The sequence below is a fragment of the Dipteris shenzhenensis genome, unplaced genomic scaffold (assembly GCF_047967505.1).
Source record: "Dipteris shenzhenensis isolate YYH24624 ecotype China unplaced genomic scaffold, Dip_SZ_1.0 scaf0473, whole genome shotgun sequence".
Lineage (NCBI taxonomy): Eukaryota > Viridiplantae > Streptophyta > Polypodiopsida > Gleicheniales > Dipteridaceae > Dipteris > Dipteris shenzhenensis.
Window position 1 is genome coordinate 2,501 of NW_028239779.1, and position 10,188 is coordinate 12,688.

The window sequence follows — 10,188 nt, forward strand, 5'->3', positions numbered from 1 at the left end:
TAGTCTCCAGCAGTAGCTTCTACAAGTAATTCATTGGTTCCCCCTCGAGTTGAATTCCCCGTTGGGAATAGTCCCGATTGGGACTCCGGAACGGGGTATTGTCACGGATCCACACCGACAGAACATCCCCCCCTGTGGGGGGAACCCCATCGGGAAGAATTCCCGGGGGTGGAATCTCCGGTTTTACAATCTAGTAACAAGTCGAGCGAGTAGAAGCCTTCGATACATCTAGACTCCGACGAGGACAAAACAAAGATTGATTGATTTGCTTATCCCAACCATTCAGTACTCTGGAGTAGGGATTCTCGAAGAAGCGACGCTAGACTCGGATCCTTAGAAGCATTAGATTGGCCAAGAGAAGGGAGGGTATGGAGTCTTCTATCCATTATTAGAGCTTAAAATAGGCATGATATTGAATCCTCTATCGGTTGATCGACTATATGGTTATAGTCCCGATTCGGCATACGGGTGTGGGAGAACTACCTCATTACTGAGAATCTCGAATGTGGATAATGTAAATCTTCAAAGATACTATCGGTTTCTACGATATATATTATGAGGAGGTACCTCCCCCTCCCCTGACGTAAGTGAAGTATTATCCCTATTGAAGGGAGGTACATCATCTAGACTATCTTCTATCCTACTGGAAATGGATGAATCTCCCCGGGTGGGATTTGAACCTACGACCAATCGGTTAACAGCCGACCGCTCTACCGCTGAGCTACCGAGGAAAGTGGCAGATGATTCAATCCCATATACTTCCAGAGACTCTTGTTCCTTGAGCCGCCCCTTGATCTGCAAGACGTTAACCACTCGAAGACCCAAAGCTTTCTTCGAGACTTCATGAACCTCGCGTACACCCTAACTCTCATTATAGGAAGAAGCAGTAATGATAGCAATCCCTTTTGCCTTCTCGGATAGAGCCTACGAATCGGGGGGGGGGCTGGTGTGGAAGATCTCGGTCATGGTTGATCTTGGTCGTGATTGATCGCCCCCCCCCCAACCCCAAGATGCATATCGATCGATCACCAATCACTAGTTTCTATTTCTCCTTTTCCGGAAAACATAGTAGAATAGTCACAGGATACTTATAGAGGTATAAGGAATATCTTGGAAAGGAGAAGAAAAAAACTCTTAGGAGACAAGAGAAACGAAGGCAGTTAGCAGTAGAATAATACCAATCATCAATCCGAATGAATAAGAAGATACTCTCCCGCCCATGGAACCCCACGATCCGTATCGATATCAATAATTGCAGGCGGGTGGAGGATCCATAAACTTGAATCCATAAATGGAATGAATGAGTCTACGGGGGGAAAGTATGGATAAGGGGTGAAAAATGAAGAAAAAAGGGGAAAGAGAACGTGAGGGGGAGGGGGGGGGAAGTGGGGGATAGTCGGGATGAAGAAAATGAATCGGAGCTTTGCGAAACGAAAGTAGCAGTTTATGGAAAGGGTGGAATTGGTAAGTCAACAACAAGTTGTAATATATCAATAGCTTTGGCGAGACGCGGAAAACGGGTATTGCAAATTGGATGTGATCCGAAACATGATAGTACTTTCACCCCCACGGGATTCTTGATACCTACCATTATAGACACTTTGCAATCGAAGGATTACCACTATGAAGATGTGTGGCCTGAGGATGTCATTTATAAGGGTTATGGCGGAGTGGATCGTGTTGAAGCAGGGGGACCACCTGCGGGAGCTGGTTGTGGGGGATACGTAGTGGGAGAAACGGTTAAATCATCGAAAGAATCGAATGCTTCTTATGAATATGATACTACTCTATTCGACGTTTTAGGGGACGTAGTCCGTGGAGGTTTTGCCGCTCCATCGAATCATGCGGATTATTGCATTATTATCACGGATAATGGATTCGATGCCCCTTTTGCAGCAAATCGTATTGCTGCGTCGGTTAGGGAGAAGGCACATACCCACCCATTGCGATTAGCAGGTTTGGTGGGGAATCGGACATCTAGGAGAGATCTCATTGATAAACATGTAGAAGCCTGCCCGATGCCTGTGCTGGAAGTGTTGCCTCTCATTGAGGACATTCGGGTCTCGAGGGTGAAGGGGAAAACATTGTTTGAAACGGCTGAATGTCAATCAGATCTCAATTATGTTTGTGATTTCCATCCCAATGTGGCGGATCAGATATTGTCTCGACCAGAAGGGGTTGTGCCAAGGGAAATTCCAGATAGAGAATTATTCAGTCTGCTCTCCGATTTCTATCTGAATCCCGATGGTGGGGGGCAGAGGAATGCCCAGCAAACTCAACAGGATATTCTGCTTGATTTTACGATGATTCGAAACCGAAACTGCAAATTTCTTGTATGTGTACCCTTTCTGAGGAAACCCTTTCACGAAGACTCCCGAAACTCTCACTTTTGAATGTGAAACCGGAAATTATCACACTTCTTGCCCCATTAGTTGTGTGGCTTGGTTATATCAAAAGATCGAAGACAGCTTTTCCCCAGTGGTAGGTACAAAGACTTGTGGTTATTTCTTACAGAACGCTCTTGGAGTTACGATCCTTGCGGAACCTCGTTATGCAATGGCAGAGTCGGAAGAGGGGGACGTCTCGGCCCAATTAAATGATCAAGGGGAATTGGAGAGAATTTGTATCCAAATAAAACGAGATAGAAACCCTAGTGTCATTATTTGGATTGGCACATGTACCACGGAAATAACAAAGACGGACCTAGAAGGCATAGCACCCAAGCTAGAAAACGAACTTGGAGTACCAATTGTAGTTGCGCGGGCCAATGGATCGGATTATGCTTTTACTCAGGGAGAGGATACTGTATCAGCTGCCACGACGCATCGGTGTCCGGAATTTGACATATCTAGACACGAACAGAAACAGGATTTAGTTGGGGGTGTTGACACTGCGACGACGGAAGCGGGGGGGGCTAATCCGGAGGGACGGAAATTAAAGAATCATGCTTCAGTTCTTTTTGGATCTCTAACTTCAACTGTAGCTTCTCAACCGAATCCGGAATCGAAACGTCAATCCATTCAGGTATCGGGGTGGTTACCCTCCCAGAGATATACTGAACTTCCATCATTAGGCAAGGGAGTGTATGTTTGCGGCGTGAATCCCTCTCTGAGCCGTACAGCGACGACTCTGATGCGGCGTCGTAAATGCCAGTTAATTGGAGCACCTTTTCCTATTGGTCCTGATGGGACGCGTGCTTGGATAGAAAAGATTTGTTCCGCCTTTAATATGGAACCTCAGGGTTTGAAGGAGAGGGAGGATGAGATATGGAAGAGTCTGAGAGACTATCTTGAGATAGCAGCTGGTAAATCTATATCTTTTACGGGAGATAATCTATCAGAAATTTCTATAGCAAGATTCCCAATTCGCTGCGGAATGGTTGTCTACGAAACAGGTATTCCCTACATGGATAAACGATATCAAGCTGCCGAGCCATCTTTCTCACGAGATACTTGCAAAGAGATGGGTACACTCATGCCACGGATCGTGGAAAAACCGGATAATTATAACCAGATACAGCGTATGCATGAATTAAAACCTGATTCAGCAATTACTGGAATGGCTCATGCCAATCCTTTAGAAGCAAGAGGTATTGATACAAAATGGTCTGTCGAGTTCACCTTTGCCCAAATCCATGGATCCACTAATGCGAGGGATGTGCTTGAACTTGTTACTCGTCCCCTACGGCGTAATAATAATCCGGGGCGTCTGGGTTGGAGTAACCTGTCGAAGCAGATGGTAACAAATCACTAAATTATAGAATTATTGGGTGACGGGAAGTGACCATTGAGGGAAATGCATAGAGACGTCTCCAAATTCTTAATCATGGGATTCTGTCTCCTCATGATTAAGAAATCCATCGACTCCTTTCCGAAGGAGTTGCTGTGCTAGCTACGGGAGTGGTACGGAGAGGTTGCCGGCACTCTACGGGAAAAAAAAAAAACTGAAAAATATGGGAAGGAAATAATTATGAACGTAGAAAGCGTTCAAATGTCGTTGTATCTACTGCAGGTTTCGCTGCTTACTCGGGTGAAGGTGGCAGGTCCACCTATAATATTCGGACTATATTATGGATTACTAACAACATTACCCGTTGGACCCTCCCAAATACTATCCATAAGAGCTTTTCTTTTGGGAGGGAATCTTAGTGGTACCGTCGCTTTGAGTGGTTTGATGATGGGATAGCTACTAATATTTCTGTCAATATTCTGTTCACCTCTATATGCATTGATAGTGAAACCACATGTTGTAACTGTCCCAATAGTACCATACATGTTATTTTACTGGTTCCGAACCAAGGATTTACCGGATTATCGAACTCTACGTCCGACCAATTCACTCAGTGACTTTCGAATCGGTAATATATTCTTGGATAGTTTCATTTTCCAGATTTTAAATCCAATTCTTTTACCAAGTCCCGTATTGGCGAGACCAATTCACCTATTTATTTTTCGATATAGCAACAACATAACATTTCTGATTAGTAGTTTCGTGGGTTGGTCACTCGGTCATATGTCATTCAGCTACTTGTCCAGATTACTTCTGGTTCGCGTAGAATATGATTCACCCATACTCTACCTGCTGATGAAACGCGTCATTTACAAAACTTTTAGTATTGTTGTTCTCATTAATGTACTGGTTTATTTGGGTAAGGCTCCAGTACCTCTCTTCACCAAGAATTTTGAAGACGAACTTGTCTTGCTCGATAACAATCTCCGGGAGTTGTCAGATTCGATGCTATGGATTTTCAAGTCGTGGCCCACGTCCTTGTTCGACCCATACAAACCAAATCGTCCTTTACGATATATAGAGAATAGCCGATTCGGCGGCGATAGCTTAGTGAAGAAGCAAGTATCAAATCACTTTTTCAGCAAATGTTTGACTAGTGGAAAACAGCGGTTGGCTCTCACGGCGTTACCCAGTTTGTCGATCTTTGGAGACCAGTTAGGAACCTCGTTAGAGGATTCGGATATGCCACTTCCAGCTCATCATCTGCATGAAGACTGGATTTTGAACCAATTCAGGAAAAACAAGGATTTGAATAATGAGTTAAAGGACCGAATTCGATTCCTAGACACCGAGCCTATCTTCTGGAAAGCGATGGAAAGAAGGACCGGATTGGCTGATAACGGAGGTGAATTACCTAAGATTTATGATCCATTTTTGAATAATTCATGTCGTGCTAGGATTCCAAACTCGGATTCATTCTGGATACTGTCTGATTCATTGGCATCGCAAGCGGTTGACAACAACGAGTATGCCAATGAATTGAATTCCGGTAATAAGATTCGGGATTGGGTGTCTATCAGGTATAAAGAGTTGAGAAGCAATGAGATTCCTCTTCCCCGGGAAGCATTACCTAAAAATGCTTTGCAAATATTTATTTTCATGTTCGAAACACCGGATGATGCCGTGATTGAAGATGTTGTGGGAGAAACAAACTATTCAGTTTCGAAGGGTGATTCCACCCCCGTAACTTGGGATCAAGTCTTCAAATTTTCTTCATCTCCGACAGAGTTAGCTTTATTCTTCACCTATCTCAGAGATGATTGTGGTGCCTTCGATTGGATCCGCTTGCTAGACGTACCTCTAATTGGTGGGGAAAGACTTGACTCTTCAAAACAAAAAATACGTTCGATCCTCGAGATTGAGGAACTGTCGGAGGAATTGGCCCGCAATACTCACTTAATATATGATAATAGGTTCGATGTCGCGGGTGGGTCAACTGATATTCGTAACAGAAAGTTAAAAAATTTAGCAATCAGCGTCGGGAAGACGCGGCTGAAAACACGCAGACTGGTCAAACGTTTTGCAAAAAGCTCTGATTTTCGTCGGAAACCTATAAAAGGCTCTATGCGCTCCAGAAGACGTAAGACACTGGTTTGGGAAGTATTTCAAGATAAGGCACATTCACCTCTCTTCTTTAGATTAATGGAACTACCCACTCCGTTTCGATTTCCTGCCGGAGAATTAACTGGTGTAGATTTTGAGGAATCGGCCGGTGACGCGAGGAGAGAAACTAGTACCCAACCCGAACAGGAACTAATATCTCTTTCATCCTCGAGAGAGGGGGAGCGAGCGAAATCCGACCGCCCAGCTATAGCAGCTAGGTTCGATGTGAGTTCCATCCACACGGGGCGGGGTTTATTATTGGTTATGCAATCGACTCTTCGGAAATATGTGAAACTGCCTGTATTGATAACACTCAAGAATTTCGGTCGTATTTTATTTTTTCAAGCTCCCGAATGGGATGAGGATTGGAGTGAGTGGCGCAAAGAATCCCACATCAAATGCACCTACGACGGCGAGGGATTCTCACACACTCGTTTACCCGGTCGTTGGTTGAAGGAGGGTCTTCAGATAAAGATTTTGTATCCTTTCCGGTTGAAGCCTTGGCGTACTCGCGGGAGGAGGCGCCCAACCATTTTGGAAAATGATATGAATCCCAGGTATCTCAAGACTCGGGAATCGGGGAGAAAAAATAGATTGAGGCGAGGAAAATCTCCATCTAGCTATTTAACAGCTTGGGGATTCCAAACAGATGTACCTTTTGGAACTATTAAGAAAGATCCCTCCTTCTGGAAACCTATCCGGAAGAAATTGATGAGAATTTTGAGACGTAGTCTCGCATTGCGGACTAGGCAAATGCGTCGTCTCTACTCCAAATTGGGTGTATCCGCAAGGTTTCCATTGGGGAAATTGAATTTCCTTCGTAAAATTGAAGGGATTTGGGAGAATTGGAGTGGAACCGATTTTGTTGGGGGAGATATTCCAAATGATACAGGGACCGGGTGGAAAGAGGGGCCGTCACACGGTGAACCAGGTACTGGTGGAATAGATGAAACATCAATTCCCATTGATAATAAATCCCGATACTTTGCGGGTACCGATGATGAACCAGTAAAAGATACCGTTGGTGGATCCAAATCCGAACCCGAATCAGACATGCATGCATTCAGAAATCTGTTAACCGAAGGGGTTGGCGGGGGTGGGCGTAGCACCAAATCACTCCGTTTTAGTAAACCGGGAATAGATGACAGACTAATTAATACAAATCTGACTAGTTCTTTGAGATTCCAAACGAAATTAGTCAATATTCAGGGAATTTATTTGAGATCCCGCATATCGGTCGCAGAATTGTTTGAGAAGTATCTTCTACTAGTAGCGGGATTATTTCGAAGAGTCAATAGAGCTTTTGCTCATTATCTCGACAATTTTGCTAGATTTCGGGTGCAACTGGTGAAAGTGACGAATCAAGTTGGTGGGGTTCATGGGGATGCAAACCACCCAATTCTAGCTATTTCCGGAATTAGGGAGGGAATACCGCGAGTTATCGATAATCAATCTATAGGATTACCGTCTCAGGCGCACATTCACGACATTCTGTGGCATGTAAGCATGAAAAACAACCTGGATTTGGATTCTTTGATGGAAATTGCGGAAGATAGCAAGGATGCGGGGTATCTCGATAACCGGAAGGGATGTAAGGATAATGAGAATCTGGATGATGCTTCGGAAGATTGGAATTATCCGCGCGGTGATCATGGTTGTTATCCGAAAGGGGGAGGGGAAACCCCAGAATTTTTTGATGGCGGTAAACATGACGGGGGAAAGAGCGATTCCGTGGGATGTCCCGATGACAGAACTGGCGGGATTGTACGTGGGTATGGTATCGATGAACATATTAATAATTTTGCTACGATGCGGGGACTTTCCAAACAACTTTGGGAATTGAATGCAAATGATTTGGGGAGTTTGTTAGGCTGTCCCGACAAGTACAACCTGTCATTGGAGTTATGGCAAAAAATTGCACCGAAGAGATGGAGATCGGACATCGAAAATTTATATGGATTCAGAAGCATCGGGGGAAGTTTTCTCGCCGAGCATGAATATGTATTTCGTGATAGACAAAACGATTATTCCATATATACTGAAACCCCTTTCCTCAGAGATCGAGTGAGAAATATCAATAAACGTCGTAAATACAGTTATTTGTTACATAGTTTTATTGATTCCTCACGAGATGTAGATATACAAAAATTTCCGGCGGGGTGGAATGCGGCGATAAGGGAAACTCGTTTAGGGAATCGTATCAGAGAACTTATTGCAGGGAAGGGAATTTCTCATCCACGAATACTTGATCCGGAACGTGAGTTGAATCCGAAATCCGATTTGGTGTTGTGGGTAATTCCGGATCCCGCGGAAGCAAAGGATGTATACGAAACAAGATCGAAATTTGTACCTGGGACTTCTATTTTGTGGGAGAGGGTTCCCGCTACCCCAAATGAAAGATTTCAGAGATTAGGCACGGATTACGGGTTACAGGAAGAAGAGATTGATTCGGATGAAATACTTCTAAGAGAGAGGGGGAGTCACTATTATATTTTTCAATGGAAATGGGAATCCGAAGCATTAGAAAGAGAATTATAAAGACTGAGGGATTTGATATCTCTCATCAACGTATTAGAAAATGAGCAGGATCTTACTTCCTTCTGTGTCAATATGGGTATAGATTGCGATTTGTTGAATCTTTTTCTCAACGAAGAGAAACGCGAGATTCTAGATGATTTGTTTGTTATTTCAGCCCATCGTTTACCGCGAATATTCGATGATTAGATTCTCATGTATAAAATGGTTAGTATCCCACTGAAATTTCGAAACAGATTCAAAAGAAGATTGAATAGAAATATATTTGGCGGGTGCATGCTGCGTTTGTCACTCATCAATGGGGAGAGGAATAGGAATCGCTCCTATCTCCATAACATCGAAGATCTCCTGCTTCCGAGACATCGTCGCAAATCGCGATTTCTCAGATCCCTATTGATTTTGAGCTCCGTGAAATCCGAAAGGGACCCTTTGGGCTACCCTTCTGGAGTGGAATGGATGAACAAGAGTGAAGAGTCTAGCGACCTGAGTGGGACTCAGAAAATCAAACGTTTCCTTTGGCCCAGTTATCGCTTAGAAGAATTAGCTTGTATGAACAGATTCCGCTTCGACACAAATAATGGAAGTCGATTTGCCACGCCCAGAATACGCATGTATCCCATTATTTGAGACGGGGGGGAGAATACGTAGATTCGACAATTTGCTCGACTAATATTACTAACATCTTGGTAATCTCAATCAAGTGTGTGATAGAAGGAGGGGCAGATACCTACCTTACTTATCAGATGCGGAGCTGTAACTACTCGTTGGTGGGAAACAAATTCCCACCGATAACCGAATCTATTGAGTGACGATTTCCCCGATTATAGGAGTATTCATCTCCCTCGCTCGGACCAATACTACCCGAATTAGTAGGCAAATCCTATACAATGAATTCGATAAACAATTATTATTACTACTATTACGGATAAGGCTATATCTACCAATTCGACGTTGATTTGTGAGAAAGGGGATACAGGGTCTGCTGAGTCTCAAATATGCTACTTGACCGATCAAGTCTCGAAACTCACTTCTCATTTGAAATCACATTCCAAGGATTACTCCTCTCAGAGGGGTTTGTGGAAATTATTGGGAAGACGCAAGCGTCTCTTAATTCATTCATCCAAAAAGGATCCGACTTTATACGATAACATAATAAGCAACTTGGGTATTCGGAGATTGAAGAGACGCCGATTCCAATTTATAGAAATCCAGTTCTACCGAAGCTAGGGTCTGCAAAAATTACCAGGAACATAATTCATGGGTATACCTCCTACGAAAGTGGATCCAGTTATAGTGAGTATGGGTCCCCACCACCCGTCGATGCACGGTGTCCTTCGACTTATTGTTACTCCAGACGGTGAAAATGTCGTTGGTTGTGAACCAATACTTGGCTATTTACATAGAGGGATGGAAAAAATTGCTGAAAACCGGACGATTCTGCAGTATCTTCCCCACGTGACGAGATGGGATTATTTAGCCACCATGTTTACCGAGGCAATAACAGTGAATGCGCCGGAGAAGTTGGCAAATATTCAAATACCGAGAAGAGCTAGTTACATACGAGTTATTATGCTCGAGCTAAGTCGAATAGCTCCCCACCCGTCATGGCTCGGACCTTTTCTGGCGGATGTCGGTGCACAAACCCCTTTTTTCTACACATTTCGAGAAAGGGAAATGATTTATGATTTACTTGAGTCTGCTACGGGTATGTGAATGACGCATAATTATTTCCGCGTCGGGGGAGTAGCGGTAGATTCACCA

At 43.8% G+C, this 10,188-nt stretch overlaps 1 non-coding gene across 1 annotated transcript; it reads right to left on the reverse strand.

The window, feature by feature from the left end:
- Positions 1-659: 659 nt before the first annotated feature.
- On the reverse strand, positions 660-731 carry TRNAN-GUU (transfer RNA asparagine (anticodon GUU)). The gene has a single exon. It is a non-coding gene; the product is annotated as a tRNA-Asn (tRNA).
- Positions 732-10,188: the final 9,457 nt, after the last annotated feature.